The sequence below is a fragment of the Epinephelus lanceolatus genome, chromosome 3 (genome assembly GCF_041903045.1).
Source record: "Epinephelus lanceolatus isolate andai-2023 chromosome 3, ASM4190304v1, whole genome shotgun sequence".
Classification (NCBI taxonomy): Eukaryota; Metazoa; Chordata; class Actinopteri; order Perciformes; family Serranidae; genus Epinephelus; species Epinephelus lanceolatus.
The window spans coordinates 5092338-5111842 of record NC_135736.1 but is presented as its reverse complement, the minus strand read 5'-3'; the positions used below and the strand labels follow the sequence as shown (position 1 = coordinate 5111842).

The 19505-nt window shown below is 41.9% G+C and overlaps 1 long non-coding RNA gene across 1 annotated transcript in view; it reads right to left on the bottom strand.

Annotated features, from left to right (window-relative positions):
• Nucleotides 1-19505, bottom strand: part of LOC144459463 (uncharacterized) — a 60130-nt gene that overhangs the window by 12611 nt on the left and 28014 nt on the right. Inside the window, exon 3 of the long non-coding RNA XR_013488442.1 lies at nucleotides 17735-17932. This is a non-coding gene — a long non-coding RNA (uncharacterized LOC144459463). The remainder of the gene's footprint in view (nucleotides 1-17734; nucleotides 17933-19505) is intronic.

Here is a 19505-nt window from a genome sequence, read left to right as displayed (position 1 = left end):
GGTAGGACAGACTGTTTTTTCCCTTAAGACAATAGAGGAGTGACTAGTTTATCATTTACATACATTTGTAACAGTCTATGATGACAAGAAGGAGTTCAAAACTCCTCTGTAGGTTAGGAGTGTCATTGACTACAACACCCATAAGCCATTGGGCCAATCGCTGGCTACTGACTGGTTCTGAGACCCAAGAAAAAAAGAAAGGCACTTCCTTCAGCACAGGCCCTAGTTGGCTGCTGAAGCCCATAGTGAGAGCATGGAAGCTCCTATTGCCTAAAGTGAGCTGTCAATCAAAAGGTCAGACTTCATCCATCATCTTGACAGCAAGGAGTCGGCGTATTTACATGGAAACTGGAGATATGTGGAGAAAAAGGCATGTTGAAATGAAATGATGTACAGGAGTTTGTGGATATCCATGGGTGTAATAATGTGTTTGGACTAAATATGTCACTGGATTTAGATTGCCTGACCTTTAGACGTGTATTTAGACTGTATGAGCCGTGTTTTTATTGGTATGAATCTGTGGATTATAAAAACGCTTCATAGACGAGTAACCCTTAGTTTGTTTTTTATCTGACAGAAGTGTTAATTGAACCTGCTGTGGTAGGCATATCATGAAATGGTCTGCATCAGTTGAACTACAAGGAGCGTAGTTTTCAAACAAGTTGTTTATATCTCTTAAATGATCAAATAAAACTTTTCTTGAATATTTCTCCAGAACATTCAATTCACAAGGAGCATGGCTTTTGAACAATTAAATGAGTAAACCACTTAAACACAGCAAATACAGCAGTTGCACACTTATCATAATCATCAAGACAGAGACATTGTCCTCACCGCATCAGCCACAGGCTCAGTTCCAGCCTGCTGCCCCCTGCTGCATCACCATCAGCAAGACCCAGGTTGTAATTGACAGCAATTATCCCATTAAGCTATAGGATCAACAGTATTTCATTAAGGGGAAATATGTGCAAATTAGAAGTCCGTCACCATGTTTATACATAGAGTATACAGTATGTTCTGTGTCCTTGTGGCACATACAAACACGTACATGTTAGCAGCTGTACAGTTAAACCAAGCTTGTGGTCAGGCATTGAATATAGGGGCCTAAACAGTGTTCATATGCGTCACTTGCCTTCTTTCCTCTGCCTTCGTCCTTGTGGACAAAGAAACAAAACAGACAATAGAACATGCATTGATCACCAAGGACGAGTTTCTATCGCTCTCTCTCCCTCGGCCTCTCCCTCTCCCTCTGTCTGTCTCTGTAATTTTCCTTTCATGGCTGCTTTTCCGGCTGTCTCCGGAGACCTTCTCAGTCGACGAGAGAAAACACAAACTGAACATTAAAACGCCCCGCAGCCCTTTAAACACTTGTCATTTGTCCTTTGTACAAATCATGGCGAGAGTTGCTATAGAGACTGCTCTTTTTTTATTCTTGTTTTTTTTTTCTCAACAGTTCTTGTTTCATTAAGTTTGCTGGTGAGAGAGAGAAAGAGGGAGAGGAAACCAGACAGGGAGAGAGAAAACCACAGTAAATTATGAGTACGGGGGAATGATCAAAAACGAGCCGTTTAAAAATCCAATTTGCCACGGGGGTGTAAGATGAGAGATGAGTGAAGGACAGTCAATGTACTGTGGATCTCTGTGGGCATATTGACCAACATACAGCTTTTTTTCCTGAGACAAGACAGATGAAAGGAATGAGAGTTTGCTTGGATGTGGAGTCCACAGTTTAATCATGACAGATGAACATTATTTTTTCTGTAATCAGGCTGTTTTATTTGCAGCATGTTCGTACTCTGTAATATGTATCTTTCCCGTGTCATGTTCCTGCATTTTTTTTTCATTGTTTAAGGGTGTGTCTTGTGTATGGATGCCCGTGTGAGCGTGTGTTCATTAGACTTCCAGTACCTGCGTCCAGCCATGGGCGTTTAATTCAGCGAGCAGGCAGGGGCATTATCACACACTACCATCACTAATCCCCATGGAATGAAACACCGACACTTTGATGTCTGCCAAAGAACACTGCTGTAGTATTTGGAGGCAAGACGGCGCATCACGTACAAAAAATAATTAACAATCTATAGCTGGACTCGAGCCAGGCAGAGCAGTGGAGGTGCAAGGAGGGCAGGAGAAGAGAGAAAGAAGAGAGAAAAGGGAGAAAGACACTGGTGGTATAGCGCCAGAGGCAGGATGGTACAGCTTGAAAGGATGTGCTATATATGTGCGGTATATGTCTGTGTGTATAAACGTACTTGGGGGTTGAGGGGTTGTAGAATGTAACGTAGAGTGAGTACATTTACTCAAATACTGTACTGAAGTACAGTTTTGAGGTATTGTAGTCTTTCTTACGCAACTTCTACTTTACAACATTTTGGAGCTTAAACCTCTCCCGGTTAGAATTCCTTCATTCTTCTTGGTTGAGGAGGTTTTGACCAGGATCTACAGAAGTCTCTTCCTTTCCAGAACAAACGGATCAGGTAATTTAAACTGGTAAAAACACTGAACAAAGTAGTTTCATGTTACAAAACAATGTTTCTCTGATGCTGTTTGGCATGTTGGAGACAGGTAGCTCACCAACCACCTGCTAATGCATGCTCATGTGTTTCCTCTGATAACTTAAGATCCAGATGTTCAGGAGGTTTTGACAGGGAGCTGAATTATCCGCAGAGGTCTCTTCCTCTCAAGATCAAATGGACCCAGTAATGTAAACCAGTAAAAACACTGAATAAAGCAGTGTCATGTAACAAATCAGTTTCTTCCACCCTGTTCACCACGTCCAATTCTGCCCGCTTGCCCAAAGCCTGCTAATATGTGCTCAGCTATTTGCTTTGATAACTTAAGATACAGATGTTCAGGAGGTTTTTACGGGGAGCCAAATTATCCACAGAGGTCTCTTCCTCTCCAAAAAACAAACAAACAAAAGAGGTCCATGAAGCACTTCTACATTACAAATCAGTGTGTCTTTGACGCTGTTTGGCATGTTTGAGATAGAACGTTAGCCAGCACCTGCTAATGTCTGCTCACCTTTTGTCTCTGATCACTTAAGATCCAGATGTTCAGGAGGTTTTTTATTAGGAGCTGAATTGTCCACAGAGGTCTCTTCCTCTCCAGAATGAACGCATTGTGGTTTAAAAAGGGTAAAAACGCTGAATAAAGTGGTTTCATGTTACAAACCAGTGTTTCTCTGACACTGTTTGGCATGTCAGAGACAGGCAGATCACCCACAACATGCTAATGTGTGCTTGTCTTTTTTCTAACTTAAGTTCAAGAGGTTTTTACCAGCAGCCAAATTATCTGCAGAGGTCTCTTCCTCGCCAAAACAAATGCACCAGGTGATTTAAACCATTTAAAATACTGAATAAAGCAGTTTCACGTTACAAATCAGGTGTTATTCCAACACTGCTCATCACAGATGGGCTACAAACTATGGTTGTGGATGCGAATGGAACCAGTGTTTAGTTTGTCCATTCTGGGCTACTGTAGAAACATGGCGATGCAACATGGCAATCCCCATAAGCAAGGACCTATCTCCCTATGTAGATATAAACAGCTCACTTTAAGGTAACAAAAACACAATAACTTTCAAAAGAAAACATACTTATAATATTAAATTCGATTTCTGCCAATATATCCTCCTACATCCTACACACTGGACCTTTAAATAAGATTTCTAATGCAGTACTATTGCTTGTAACAGAGTATTTCTACACTGCGGTATGGCTGCTTTTACTTACGTCAAAGATCTGAGTACTTCTTCCATCACAGGTTAAGGGAGCTTGAAGATATACCAGCAAACATACCAATGTGGAAGTGATCAATGCTGAACTCACTGACAAACACACACACACACACACACACACACACACGCACACGCACGCGCATACACACACACACACACACACACACTATAACCACAGCGTTGTTGTCTCAGTAACAACCTGCCGGGAGCTCAAAGAGCACAGGGCGGTGGAGTAAGTACTGGACAACAAAATGAAGCTGAGCAGCCAGTGGAATACAAACCCCTGGACTTTTTGTACTTGACGAGGACGCAGAATGAAAAATTCAAGCCCTCCAACACTGACTGGCGCTGAGAAAAGTCCCACACACCTACACACACACACACACACACACACACATGCACAAAGCAAGAATCCTCATGCCACCTACTCACATTCTGGTGAGAAAATAATATCACTGCGTGCCAGTGTTCATAACAGCACGTGTGTGTGCGCGTGTGTGTGTGTATGCGTGTTGCACAGACTATAATACATACACCTCGTGTAAGAGGATAAAACACCAAAAAACCAAAGACTTTCATCAAAGCAAGTGAGAGAGGATGTCAGAGATTTTTTCTAAAGATGAAAGCGAGGGATATTCTCTCATTTCGGCTCATCTCTCTCTCTCTTTCAAAATCCTTGAAGTATCATCCATGTTTCTACGACAAAGAGAGAGAGAGAGACCAAGAGAGAGAGAGAGAGAGAGAAAAAGGGGGGTGGTAAAAGTTATTTATGTCCCACGCTGTGTTATGTGGTCTGTCACTTCTCATTTTCTCCCAGGGCTGTCCAACTGGAAGACTTCAGTCAACTCTCTCCAAGCCTGCATTTGCTGAGGTAATTACAAAGTGACAGCTTCAAATCCTCTACCACACATGCACATGCACACGCACACACACACGCACACACACACACACACACACACGCACGCACACGCGCGCGCGCACACACACACACACACATGCATGCACACATATGCAGCCAAATATGGGTAAATATGGGATATGTGGCTCTGTAGCCTTTTAGAATCTCTGCTCAGTTGGGTAAAACCTGTGACATGCATCTCTCTTTTCATTCAGTCAACAGCTAACAGAGATGCCAGCATGTTCTCTCTCCCAACTTGTCAAATACTGCCGCCTTGTCAATGATTTTGGCATCAGATACATACAGAGGCACCACTCATGGTGGTATGATACGCGCAGGCAGCAGCTAATTATGATGCTGCTGGCTCAGTTGAACTCATCAAATACCGCCACTTTGTCAGTGAATTTCAGCATCAGACGCAACGCACCAAGACACTCTTTGCAGCGGTATGATATGCACTGGACAGTATATGTTGCCAGAAACTATGATAGTATAAAGAACGAGAAAGACCATTTAAAGTGGGCAGGATGTGTTGAACAAGCACCGGAGTCAAGTCAGCGGAGTTACTTTAATAACGACGTAGTGTGCTGGTATGTGTAGCACGCTACAGTGGTAATGTATGTCATGTCACATTACATGATGTTAGTAAGAACTGCACTTATTTTAAGCCAAACCATGATATGATTTTTCTAAACCTAACCATGGGCTTTTGTCTTTTACTTACACAGTGGGCGGGGCTGCCCCCTGAAAGTGAAAGATTCAAATCATCAGTTGGAGACCCCTCAGTTGACTGAGATTCTTTCAGTCAAGCAGTTGCTTTGTTTGTTTTTGTCAGTCATTGTGCAGTATACATCTGGGGACATTTTGGTCCCCATTTCTGCTCTTCGGTACAGGCAGCTGCAGACCCAAACCCAGGGTGAGTCTGAGTGAGACTGGGGAAGCTGCTGCCTAGACAGGCTCCCAGATAACATTATCTTTTGCCTTCTGCTTAGAAGTGGTGAATGTATAGCTCATGGCAACTTAAAACGATACCTTTTCTGGCTTTTGTTTGATATAGATTAACTTTGTTGCTACACATGTTGATCTGTTGTCGGCATAATTTCACACATTAGATCCAAGGGCTAATTTGGCTCATTTACTATATTACGTGAATGTTGCTTTCACTCTGAATGTCCTGCCATTTAAACTCTCAAACTCTATCTGGATAAAAAGGAGTGAAGAGTTGTATATTTGCATTGGTATTTGATGGGATGGGATGAGAACATGGGGAGGGAACTGACGTTGTCAATGAAGTGAAAGGCATTTCTGTTGGCTATTCCCCATAAAACATGTGGGATGCAAACACACACACACACTCACATATACACACACACACAAAAACACGTCCACCTCCCATATTCACTTAGAGGTGATTGTAAGAACATCTTTGATCTTTTTTTTCCTTTCTTCTTCAAGGAGATGCATTGCCTGTACACATAATCCATGACAGACATAATGTGATTTGGTAGTATCTCTAAATGGCAGGGAAAACCAGCTGACAGAAATTAATAAGTTACCGCTGAAACGAAGGAAGTGGAGGAGGAGGGGTTGGGAGGAGATGGCGGAGGTGGTAGGCTAACCTGGCAGCAAAACACACAGATCATCAAATTACCTTTTGGAGGCATATCGTCATGGTAAAAGTCGCACACATGTGGAGCTCAACCTGCCCTATCTGAGGCTACACATGACGCTATTCTGTCGTCTCCAGTTTGGATCATAACTCTAAAAAATAAGGGTGGTTGAAGTCACAAGCTAGATGTTGGGAAAAAGACCTGTGGGGACCCCTCTGCCTCATTTCTGTCACAAGGAGGGCTGCCGCTCAGCACTGTAAGCTCACCATGAGGCCTCACGATTGAGCGGGAAGGTCCATTCTGTATGGACACTGTGTGCTGCCCACAGGCTCTCAAACAGGAATTGGCATTTGGAGTCATGGCTATGCAAACATGTACATGGGTGCATAGGTACGTGTTTATTAAAGGGCACTTTCACTCTGACATTTTTATGCATAGAGCCTTCTCTTTTTTTTTGGTGAACTCTGACCAGTTGCAAACTGTCTTGATAGAACTGACCTTGAGTATGAACTACTCGTTAACACAGATAGCAGTCAGTCATCGCAATTGAATAGAGTTGATTCCATAGATTAACTGTGCTATCTCACTGTCCAGTTCACGACTGAGAGTGCATGTAGTCACAACTTTAGCCAGCTTCCAGCACCACCTTTACCACAAAGATGCACAAATAAATTTTGGCATGTCGCTTTCTGTTCTGACAGGGCACAAAATCTAAACAGTAGGGCCTTAACCTAACCAAACCCTCCTTACGCCCACTTTGTCACAGAGAGTAACTCCATCTCTAGTCACCTTCACAGCTGCATTAAGCATCCTTCATTAGGTGTAGAGTGTAAATACAGAAGCAAACTTTGGGACAAACTTCCTTCTCTCCAACGGAAAAATGAATTGTCACTTTCATAACCATGGAGAAATATAAAACTTACTCCCATTTTATGTTCTTCTTATGTATTTGTATCACTTATATTTGATTGCCATGTGCTGCTATTGTTTACCTAAATCTTTGTATATCATCCTTGTGTCATTCAAATTAATAAATCGATAAAGAAATAATTAAATCAAAAAAGCAATATACTTCTACAGTATACTTCTTCTCATTTTTTTGCTCTGATATATAAAAGTTGTTTGTTTTTTAGCAACAGTCCCTTCAAATATACAACACTGCATAATCAAATGAACATGATTATTGATTTCTCAGCCTGTTCTCATTCCAAACTGGCCAAATACTGCCAATTTGATTTCGACATCAGACAGTGACGCAAAAAGGCACCTTTTGCAGCGGTGTGATACCACCACGAAAAGGTGCAATAACAATGTAATATAAGGAGCTGGAAAGTCACTTTATGGTGGGTTTTGGGTCAAACAAACCCTGTACTTTCACCTGGGAGTCTGCTGTTTGCTTCCCGTGTGAATATTAGAGCCGAACCATGATGTATTTTTTTTCTAAACCTGACCAGATGCTTTTGTTACACAAGGAAATAAACATAAATATGAGGTGTTTATCTTGAAAAAGACTGTATGCGTCCAAAGAGCGGAAAGCCATTTTCTGTGAAAACATAAGTGTATTTTTATTGACACGGCGTCCTGGAATGTCAGGCGCAGGAGGATACCTAGTGCATCATGTGTAGACATGAAAGTCAACTGACAATGCCGATATTTGACGATTTGGGATGAGAACCCATGGTTTTCTGGAGACTAGAGAAGGGTTGATCCTAAATATAATCGCCGCCTTTACACTGCCTGTTCAAGACAGTATTCCACCTCGCCTTTCTGTATACAGTAAATGGTACACTTTCAGAATGGAAGGATGGAGCTGTCTTGCCTTTAAGCCACGGCAGTAATAGTGCCAAATCAATGTCTGTGTAAAAAGGACAGCTGGAAGGATGGGACCACGGACGAGACAGGTGTGACCTGACAATGTGTAATATATGCCACCGACCGCAGGGCGATATAAAATGCAGCTAACAGCAGTTAGCAGCTAACTCAAAGAAGAAGAATAGAGGAGACAATGATATCCAGGAGCACCTTAAACTCCAAGTAGATGAGATCAGCCACCATAAAACAGAGATGGTAAATGATTGTTAGTGCCATGTCATACAATTGTTATTGTTTATAAAGCACTGCTGATGCATATGTTATTTGTCACACTAGAGGCCAACGCTGTTGTGTTACATGTCATGCCCATCATGCCTCATTTGCTTGCTGGAGTGCTGTCTAAAATCACACAATGGAAAAGCATGATTCCGTTGTTGTTTGGTTCTATGTAACATTGCAAAAGCGATGTTAAAAAGGAACTTTGAAGCCACTGTATAGCACCACCTCTGTGTGAATAGGGCTAATGTAACATTCAAGTTGTTAACATCTGTATGAATATATCAAATATTTATCTTCATGAATATATCAAATATGTATCTTAGTTTGAACAGTTAACATTTGTAAGGGTAGACACACTGAGCTTTATTTGTATGGAGTGTCTTCATGACAAAAACAATATGGTGTTGCCCGTGGTCAGTAAGTCAGCACTGATGCAAGGTGGTCATTTGGGGGTTTATAAGCAACTTCCACTCCTCGCTAGTTGGTTTGATGTGGCACTAAATGTGGCCAATCCTCCTCATGAATGCAGAAATAGAGTGGAAATGGACAGGGAGAGGGTGTAGGGGGTAGGCCTACTTTGGTAAAGGCTGTAGTTTACCAAAATATTTGTAACATGAATTATATTTCCAAGCATGGATATGGAAACCAAGTTTACCTGAACAAGGTTGTCTGAGATTGGTCCCAGTCAAACTTTGCTACAGTCTGTGTGCAGTCACAAAGTAATCCATACTCTTACTGGAAGAGTCATCATTAGTGGCACTCTTGGAGAGAATAGCTTTCAAGCTGGGCTTGATGCCATATTAGACAGTAGGCGATGTCACTGCTTTGGATGGGTACACTCCCATCAGTCAGGTTCATGTAGCTCCACCCACCCTTACATTGTTCACTCTGTAGCCTATCATTGTTCCCAGGCAACAGCGGTAAACAGCTGCACTTTGATGGGGAAAGTAAATGTACCACAAATCGGAACAACAGTAAACAAGTGTGAAAGCAGAGCAGTGCAGTTACAGGCAGGGGGGACAGTTGAGCTCTGGTGTGTACAGCATGTGTGGACACATTCAAGCATACATGTGCATGCGTGTGAATGTAGATAAGCTGTTGTGTGTGTTACATTATTGCCTCATGCACAAGTCACAAGATTTGGATTTGATTTGCAATCTGATATAGACACACAAAAAAGTAATTATATACCATATCTGATCTAATTTAAAGGAAGAAAAATATGTGGATCTGGGGCATTGCACAAATGTTACTTCACTATTAAAGTGCCACACATAAAGGAGAGGATTTTCAAGGTGGCAGAGTTGTTCATGTCCATTGGGGAGAAGGGGGCCAGATGTGGCTTTATGGGTTGCTGTTGGCTTGGATATGTGTGTGAGAGCATCAACTGCCTGAAAGAGAGAATGACAGACAGAGAGAGGGGTGGAAAGCAGATAGAGGGTGTAAGGGAGGGAGGTATGACATGCTCGCCAAACCACTCAGCAAGACTCTGATTTATGTGGCAACTGCTAGATGGTGGTCTGAGTACAAGAGGCCACCTACACCAGTGTCTGACCTCTGATCTGCTTCAACCTCTGAAATGAACTCAGCTGTCCTTGCTAAATCTACACCCAGACAGGAGGGATGAGCTGTTTTAGGGGGGAACACACACATACAAACATGCCCACAAACACACAAAGGCACACATGCTTGCATTTAGACCATGACAAACACACGTACAGGTGTGTGTGCCTGTACCCAAACAGCCACACCTAAGTGAATGCAACACATGGACATTGTCAGATAAAGTGGAGAAATATTTCACATGATGGAGAAGAAAGAGAAGAGGAAATGCCAATGAGCCAATTGGACTTTTACACTGTTTTCAAATTTTAATCTATCTAGTCCTGTAAAATTCATCTAAATGCACCTAAAACACCTATCCAAGACATACAACAACTGAAAGTTTTTCTTGTTCTATTTTTAGTACATGTACACATATGATCTCTTTTAAAAGGTCATGACGCTGACGTTTTTCCCCAACAGTCAGAATCACTGTAAGTATTTTTGTCACTGAGTTATATATATACATATATATATATATATATATATATGTACATATATTCAGCACACTGAAATAAAAGATTTTTTCTTCCTTGCCTAAATATTGTCTTTAAAAAAAGATGATGTAGATGACTAGAACTGGGAGGTATTAGCTGGAAAACACAATGGGACCACAGCATGAAGCCTCACATAGTCCCAGTTCAAAGTAGATAACAATATCACAGAAAATAAACATTTTACGCGTGTTTTACGATACGATGTGACGCGATACGATATGATACGATATGATACGATATGATATGATACGATACGATGCACTGCGATGTGATACGATATGATACACTTCTTTAAAAAAAACAGATTGATAAGAAACACTGTTTACCCCTTAAGACTACAGAGGAGCCATTTGTTTATTATTTCTGTACATTTATAACAGTGTATTACACCAAGAAAGAGTTAAAAACTCCTCTGGAGGTGAGAAGTGTCATTGGCTACAAGATGCATAAGCCATTGGACCAATTGCTGGCTATTGATTGGCTCTGAGGCTAAAGGAATTAAGGGAAACACTTCCTTTAACACAGGTCCTTATTGGCTTTTGTAGGCTATGGGGAAGTGCATGGAAGCTCCCATTGGCTTAGGTGGGATGTCAATCAAAAGGTCAGGAGTTCACCATCATTTTGACAGCGAGCAGTTGGCATATATATTTACATGCAAACAGAAGAAATTCTGGATAATATGTGAATAAATACAAACATTTGAAATGATGCAACAGCAGTTTGTGGATATCTACCAATGTAATAATGTGTCTGGACTAAATATTTCACTGGATTTAGATCATGTGGACCTTTGGGAGTGTATAAAGTCTGCATGTATGTTTTTGTTGGCATATCATCAATCTGTGGATTATAATAACACTTCTTAGGTGAGTTTGTTTGTTCTTGTTTTTGTTTTGGTTGTTTTTGTTTTTGTCTGACAGAAGTGGTTATTGAAGCTGCTGTGGTGGTTGTATCTTGATATGGTTCGCATTAATTGAACGAGGAGTGTAGCTTTCTAATGATAAGTCAAATCAGTAAACCATTTAAACACAGCAAATACAGCAGTTGTTTATATATCTTAAATCATCATATAAAACCTTTCTTAAACGGTTCTCTAGAACATTAAATATTCATGATTAAGTAAGCAAAAGTTAAACATTCTCCATCATTATTTATTATTTTAACACTTAAATACTTAATCAGGACTGTGTGGGTGTGGTTTGATCAGATTTAATTGACAGTGCAGGAAATAACCACCAACTGTCATTTTAATTTAAATGTTGCTGGCACACAAAAGTACTGTATATGCCCTTTCTAATCAGACAAAAAACCCACTTACACCCGCTAACATTTGGCTTTTGTATTTCATGGAAAAGGTTGCAATCCAACCCCGGGCCAAATGACTCCTCCGTAGTCATGGGTATTTATGAGCTCCAGCTCTGATCAGCTCTGGTTGGCAGTGATGGACTTAAGACACCTTGGTGAACATTTTAGCCCATCCTCTAGCGCAATGCAATGACAGGCTGACACAAAATAGTGTCAGTCTCTGTCCAAGCAGTGCTCAAACATCGTTGAAAAATTATTCTGCACTGAGCTTGAAAGAGAGAGAGAGAGAGAGAGACGGAATAAGTAAGAGAAAAAAAAAGAAGTAACCACAGTAACATTTTCACAGGGCTCCATGCTGCTTTGTACTATTTACTAACCTGTTTTATAGCCCGTCTGTGATGTCAAATGTGACACACCAGACAAAAAGAAAAAAAAAAAAGCAACAAAGGCATACTGGTATACTCGCAATCAAAAAGCCGTCTATCGCCTAATTTTAGTTGATTTTCCCACATACATGTGCTAAGTTTGGTGGGAAAAGTGTGTGTATATATGACATTATCTCTATCCAAATAAGCCCCAACTACTTCAGCTCAGTGAGAAAAGCAAAGACAAAAACAGAAACGTAGAAATCTGTCATGTGACAAAATTGTAGTCATGTACATTATAACAAGGTGGAGGCAGAAATCTCAACATACAACTCTGTACATCTCAAAACCTGGACAAATATAACCAAAACTATGTGCAATGATAGGTAACCACCAGATGTAATTGAGGAAATGTGTGAAAAAAATGTAATTTGGGTGAAATGACCCTTTCATGTGTTTTAGGCCCTCTGCTCCTAATTTTATCCGCCATCCCCCATTCTCCCCTTTCCCCATACAGATGGTTGTGGGCTGTGACCTTGGACAGGCACACACACACACACACACACACACACACTCGTCCATCTGCTTGCACTTAGACTGTCATAACTCTCTTTCCCTCTCTCCCCAGTTCTCGTCTCTTCCTCCCTTTGTCATCCCTATTGTTGTTTCCATGCCTTTGAAACTTAAAAATATCCCACCCCGATTGTGTTCTGTACATTTTGTTACCATGGTGATTGCCATGTGGAACAAGCAAAAGGAATATGTGTGTGTCTGTGTGTGTATGTATACATGTATAATGTGTGTTCGTGTGCCAGTTGCAGTGCTATCAGCCAAACACAGAGTCCAAAGCTATTTTCTAAGGAAACAACAACAAAAGGAGAAACACCCACCATCCCCTTTCTTTGGTTTCTCTTCCCCTTATTTCTCTTCTTCTCATCTTTCTCATTCTGCATCTTTTTTTTTCTGGCCCTCCTCTCACTTCATCCCTATCTCCCTCCACTGCCCCGTTCCTTTTTACTCTCTCTAGCCTTTCCATTTCCCAACCCCTCCCTCTCTGCACCAGCCTTCAAACGTCCTCCATCGCCCTCCTGCACCCAAAAGCAACAGCCCAGAGAGGGACAAAGGAAGAGATAGACAGAGGGAGATTGACAGGAGGTGTCTAAGAAGGCCTTGTGGGAGTTGAACTGTAGTAGTGATACTGAGTGAATGGCTGGACTCATCTGGCCCACACATTGCAGTCCACTGACGACAGCAGCATCACAACATCAAGGTGTCGGCTTCTACCTCATCACCACCAGTGGCCTTAGAAAGCCAACACACACTGCAATGTGAAACTGATTTAAATGAGGGGCACCCCTCTGTATGTGTGTGTGTTTGTTGCTGTCTGTCATTCCTACTCTAGGTTTTGCTTTGTGTGTTTATTTGTGTGCTGGTGTGTTTGTGATGAATGCGGATTCATATTTAATGTTTTGATGACGTCTCTCCTTGAAATATCTGCATGTGTAATTATTTGGCAATGTGTTTGCACACATGCCTCAGTTAATGTGTACACACTATTAGTGATGGATAGATATTCCAATTTGTGTGTATTCTCGTGTGTCATCAAATTAGAATCATATTATTCTGCTATATGATGTTCCCTCCTGTTTTGTGTACATGTAATTATGCTCATATGCAGTTCTCTGTGTGTCTGTGTGCATTTGCAAGAGTTTATTCCTGCTGATCAAGGGAGCAATAGGCTCTTTTAATGTAGGGGTGGTCCCCATGTGCATCCACCACCCTGGGCTGATGAAGGGCAGAGCAGCAAGGGAGGAGCAGCCAAAAAAGGCCTGGTGGGTGTGTTCATTTGACCGAGTCAGCTTGTAGAAAAAGTGGATCTCAGCAGCCTATTACACTTAGGCAGGGATTAGTGAAACCACAGAATGGTATTGATTGATATATCTCTTTCTGGTTTCAGTCTGCCAGGTGATAATATACACCCTCAGGGAGTTATTTGAAACAGATAACAAAGTGCTGAAACAGAGAGGGAGAGAGAGGCATCCGCCAAAATACAGGATCTGATGTTACTGCCCTACAGTGAAATGCCTATGTAAACACCTGGCTTGGGTATTAAAAGATACTTTTGCTTTATTACATCTTGGGTCTCATAATAATTTGACAATTTGAGTTATACTTCTCCCATTACCCTTCCTTTCGCTTCCAAATAAGTCTGACTGAACTGGGGGTTTGAGTAAAGGGATATTTAGGATTTTTTTGAAGTGGGATTGTATGAGGTGCTAATCCATAGTCAAGCAAGCTGGAGTCTGACACAGAGGCTAAGCAAGGTACTGCTGTGGGTCAGCAACAAACATTTTTTGCCATCTTAAAAAAGTCCTACGTAAAAAAGTCTGTATCAGTTTAAGTGTATGCTATATTTGGAATGTTCACTGCTTTGCCTTCCTGTCAGAGAACCTGTTATGATGGGGAAGCCTTTAACGGCTTCAATTCCCCATCTATGCTCTCATCAAAGCCACCAGACCCCATTAATTAACACAGGAGTTGTTGGTCTACTGCTGCCACGATCACTAAGTTACTTTATGTTGTTGTGTGACTTTGGTGAATCTGAACTCAGCCATTTAGACGCCAAAGTCACACAATAACACAAACTAAGTGATTGAGGCAGCGGAAGACCAGCAGCTCCTGTGTTCAGCAATGTTAAATCACTGTTGTTTTTTCAAATGATCTGAACCATCCCCTTAATGTAAAGATACTGATTAGTACAGCTTCCTCTTTAGAATGAGAGAAACAGAAAATGTGGCCATGCCTGTTTTTGTGTATATAAAGAGAGAAAGCCAGGTACCCAACTGTAGAGGGGTAGAGGGATAATGTAGCTCTGTGTTGTCAGACCCAGTCACATTTAAGACATTGGCTGGTGAGTGTATTCCATTAAGCTCCTTCCTAGAAGTCCTGTATTTCTGTGGTAATTACTTCTGCTGCAGACTGACCAGGGCGAGAAATAAATCTAGACGTGTGGACCGGTGGGATGATGGCTTTAGCTGGTGGTAGAGGTGACATGCACATAGAAACACAGTTCCTCAATCTACCTAGCGATAAGCAGTGAAACATAGATCTGTGACAGGAGCTTTCGCCTTAGCTAGCTGATAAACTCCTGTTAGCAAGTCCTGCAGCCAAATAAAGTCTCCAGCTAACGTGTATGCATCCACAGCAGATGTAATGTATCCTCACTCTCTGCTGGTAGCACTGTGAGCTATTGGGTCTGATCACTTCTGATACTGCCTCTCTTTCCTTCACCTTCCCAATCTGTTCAAATAAACTTGTTTTAATGAAAATACATTCCTAGGTTTGGAGGATTTCATGGATTTTCATCCCACTCTCATCTCTCCTGTCCAAGGTTTTTTCTTTTCTTTTTTTATGGGGGATGGGGGCTGAAGCAGTAGTGGCAGCAGCCCATATTAAGAACTGCTGACACCACAGTGCTGAGAATTTCTGTGTGCATTCAAGGAATGAGGAATAGATCTCCAACTGGCTTAAAGAGAGGCAGAAAGAGGGGTAGAGGTAAGGAATGTAATGGTAGGTAGAAAGCATGGGGAAGAGAAAAAGAGGTAGAAATGGAAGGATATAGAGGGTGATAGAGAGTGAGAAATTAATAAAAAGAGGGTAATGAGTAAGGAAGACTCCAAGGTTTGCAATGTATTGCACCTTCACCATCGATGCACATCTATTGTTGATACCTGAATAACAGCAGACTGCTAGGTCCTATTCGAAGGCACTGGTATTAAGCAGATCTTAAACCTGGGTTACGTGTCCTGTTTAATGTGGATTCAGAGCTCCAATTATTGCAAGCATGTGCGATGACAGGTCATATTTTTTTAGTCATAAATAATTTTGTTTCAGAATGCTCCGCAGAAAGCAAGTGATTGTGGAAAATGAAATTCATTTTTGGTGGGTTATGCACATCATACAGAATATATCACAGTTATCAAAAGGGTATAAGGGGTGACATATGGTGGCAAAATGGTGGGGGCTGAATCAGCACACAGACATTCCCATACCACAACAACCCACAGCAGATGATGCCTGACACACACATGCGCTCCATGAGGACAGTGGCTTTGATGAAAAGCATCACGGCCACACAGCCACTATTATTGTTTCCTGCGCACTGATTTACCATACACGTATCTGGGATGCATTTATAATTACTCATATCATGGACTGTGAGTGAACCCTCTGTAAATATGCCTTATAACCGTGTGGATTTACCTAGTGGATATTTGAATTAAACGCAAAAAAATACAAAGTCACATCATATGCCAACTGGCAACGAGAAGCCTTCTGGTTGGGTAATCTGAGGATTGACAGGAGCTACGGAAACAGCATCATGTCGGGCCAAACAGCAGCTTTCTCACAGTCCCTCACCCTTTACAAACTCCACAGCATCCATCCATCAATTCATCCATCCATCCATGCATGCATCGGCACTGGCCAAATCCTCAAAACCTCATTTGCAGGGATCGACAAGTTTGAGTGTTGACCTCCTACACAGCTGGGAGTAGCGGTGAAATCCCTTTCCAAGGATTGTTGGGGTAAGTCTGACAGACCAGAGGTCTGTGAGCAATCAGTGGCATAAGGAAAAGAAGGGGGGGAGCCATCATTGATAAGAACAGGCGCTCTAATTGAAAGCAAAAGGCTTAAGAAAAGAGAAATACTGTGGAGTCAGTGAGTGTGTTTACGTGCACAATATATTATGGTATATTAAGCTTTTTACATGGACAATGAAAATGAATATTCCACTAATACTACCGTTTCATCGCATCCTCACACAGCAGTCTATAAGATATCCTACGAGTTAACGGCCCATGAACATCATTGCATCCTTAACATAAACATAAAGGAAAGTTATGGAGGTTAGGTTTAACAAAGTAAAGTTACTGTGGTTAGGTTAAGAAAAATAAACATGGTTAGGATCTACCTCAAAATTACTAAAATTTCATGTGGTTCCAAACACGCATCTCTTAGTTTCCCATGGTTTTGTGACCCATCCACTACTCAAACCTGCCCCTGTCAGCGCATTGGTCACATAACTGCAGCCTTCCAAAATACGAGGGTTATGCACCAATTACTGGCTCATGATTACACTGGATATGTATGAATTTAGGTGCATAACTTTTCATAGTTTATGATAACAGCCTGCCTCTTTACATGTAGCCCTGCATTCTCCCCTTAACTAGCCCTAACATGTTGTTTATCACCCAAATAGTACCAGCACATTCAACATATCATAACTGGAAAAAGTCCTATTTCAGAATATTTCAGTGTAATATGCTATTTACATGGCCTGTATCAAATTCAGAATATTGTCATGTTTGGAATAATAGTGGAATATTAGTGTGCATGTAAACATACAGCCATTACAAATCACTATGAAATGAAAATGTGGACATGTACAGAACATCATGAGCGGTGAAAAAGAGGGAATTTAATACAATGATCAAATAAAGAGCCACATGCTTATAAGAGCAACTTGCAGTAGCATACATACAAAAAAACAAATGAGTCCTATGGGGGCTTTGTGATTGAACAAATGGGAAAGGAGAGGACACTGAACATCACTTGCTGTCTCTCACTGTTGACTGCGGTCCATAGCGTCTGCTCAGAGAGTGAAGAGTCCTCCGCTTCTCCAGCTGTCCCTTGTCATCCTTCAGCGTTCTTGACTCTCCACTTCAGGCAGCTCTCTGGCCCCTGGGAGCCCTGGGCACTGCCAGCTGAGCCACCTTGTCAACAGCTCTGTCCCATGCCTGACCACCAACGCCTCGCTTTGTACCCTGGAACAGACAGGCAGAACACATAACCCCTGCAGATAAGCATGGGAACATTTCATCATAGGGAGAACAGGTGACAATGGTGGTCCAAGACAGGTAGATATATTCTATTATTCACAGCCCAGCAAGGGCGTCAGATTTCCCTGGCGATCGCTACAGAGGCTGGTGTCAGAGGTGACATCAATAAGACAAGGGCTTGGTGACAGCCACCGACTGCGCCACCATCGAGGTAATTCCCAGGTGCCCCGGCAAGGGTCTCTACTCTGGAGGCACCAATGGGATCAGGAGAGGTCACCTAGCAACACAGGTCAAAGCTTTGATCCAATCAGAGGGAAATCCAGCAGGTAACTTTTATGAGTGAGGGGTAGAGAAAAATGGTTGGCTGTCATTTTGTATTTCAGAGGCAAAACATTGAGTCAAAGGGAAGCAGGCAGCAGCAGCCCCATCATTTTTTAATATACAGCTCGCTTTAGATGCTTCTAGACTAAAACACAGGGTGGAAACAAAAAAGGACCCATGATAACTGTTATTATTAAACTGCATATTTTATGAGGCCCCTCCCGATTAGAAAGTCAATTGGCGGTTATGTATTCACGCAGGCAGTGAAAAGGCACTGAGAGACTGACCCTCAAGCTTGACCTCGCATGCTTTGAACTTTTTCTCTTCAGCCCCTCCACCCCCTCCTGTCTCTCTCTTTCTCCCTCACTTTCTCCTTGCACTTGGTCCCCGGGAATGAATGCTTTGGTTCAGGCCATCCAGCTGCATAAGTAAACCACATTACATTTTAGGAATGTAAATAGCAGAAAGTGCTTTTGTGAAAAATTCATTGGATGCTCCCGGCTGGACCACATAATTATTTAGAGAGCATATTTAAATACCTCTTACGATTATGCAGGAATGTACGCAATTTCCCTTTCAATGTCCTAACCGGTCATTTGGTCTAGAGATAGGAGGTCACAAAGACACAGTGGGAAACTATAGAAATGCTGTGTGCCATTGCAATAAACTGTGGTGAGGTGATCTGTTCAAGCGTTCCAAATGCTCTTTGGACCTCAAACAAGAGCCAGTATCTACTGCTGGAGTGTCATCCACACAGTGAGCGCTCCAGGCTGACGCGGCTGCAGACATGCTATGATATCATTGCAATTGAATATCATTCATCAGGGTTTTAAGACATAGTTTGTCAGGACTGTCTGCAGAATGCAGTGTCATCCCTGTCTTTAGCTAAACAGACACGTTAAGATGGAAAACATACATGGGTTTGTGCATGTCAAATGTGATTCCCGCCATAAAAACTCTGATACATGCATGATGCGCTGAGCTGTGTATATTTTCTCAAAGATCAAGTGTATACTTTACACTGCACACCACATATGCAGAAACATGGCTGCGCTCAAATCGGCTGCCATCGCTCATCACTTCTTCCTCTTTGTGAACCTCACACAGACAAGGCTGACTTCCTGTCTGTCTGGAAGATTGCCTGTCTCTGGGGGAAGGGGACATGTCTCTGGAATGACAGAACTGCTCTCTCTCTTTGTGTGTATGTGTGAGAGTGTTTGCATTTGTCTATCTACAG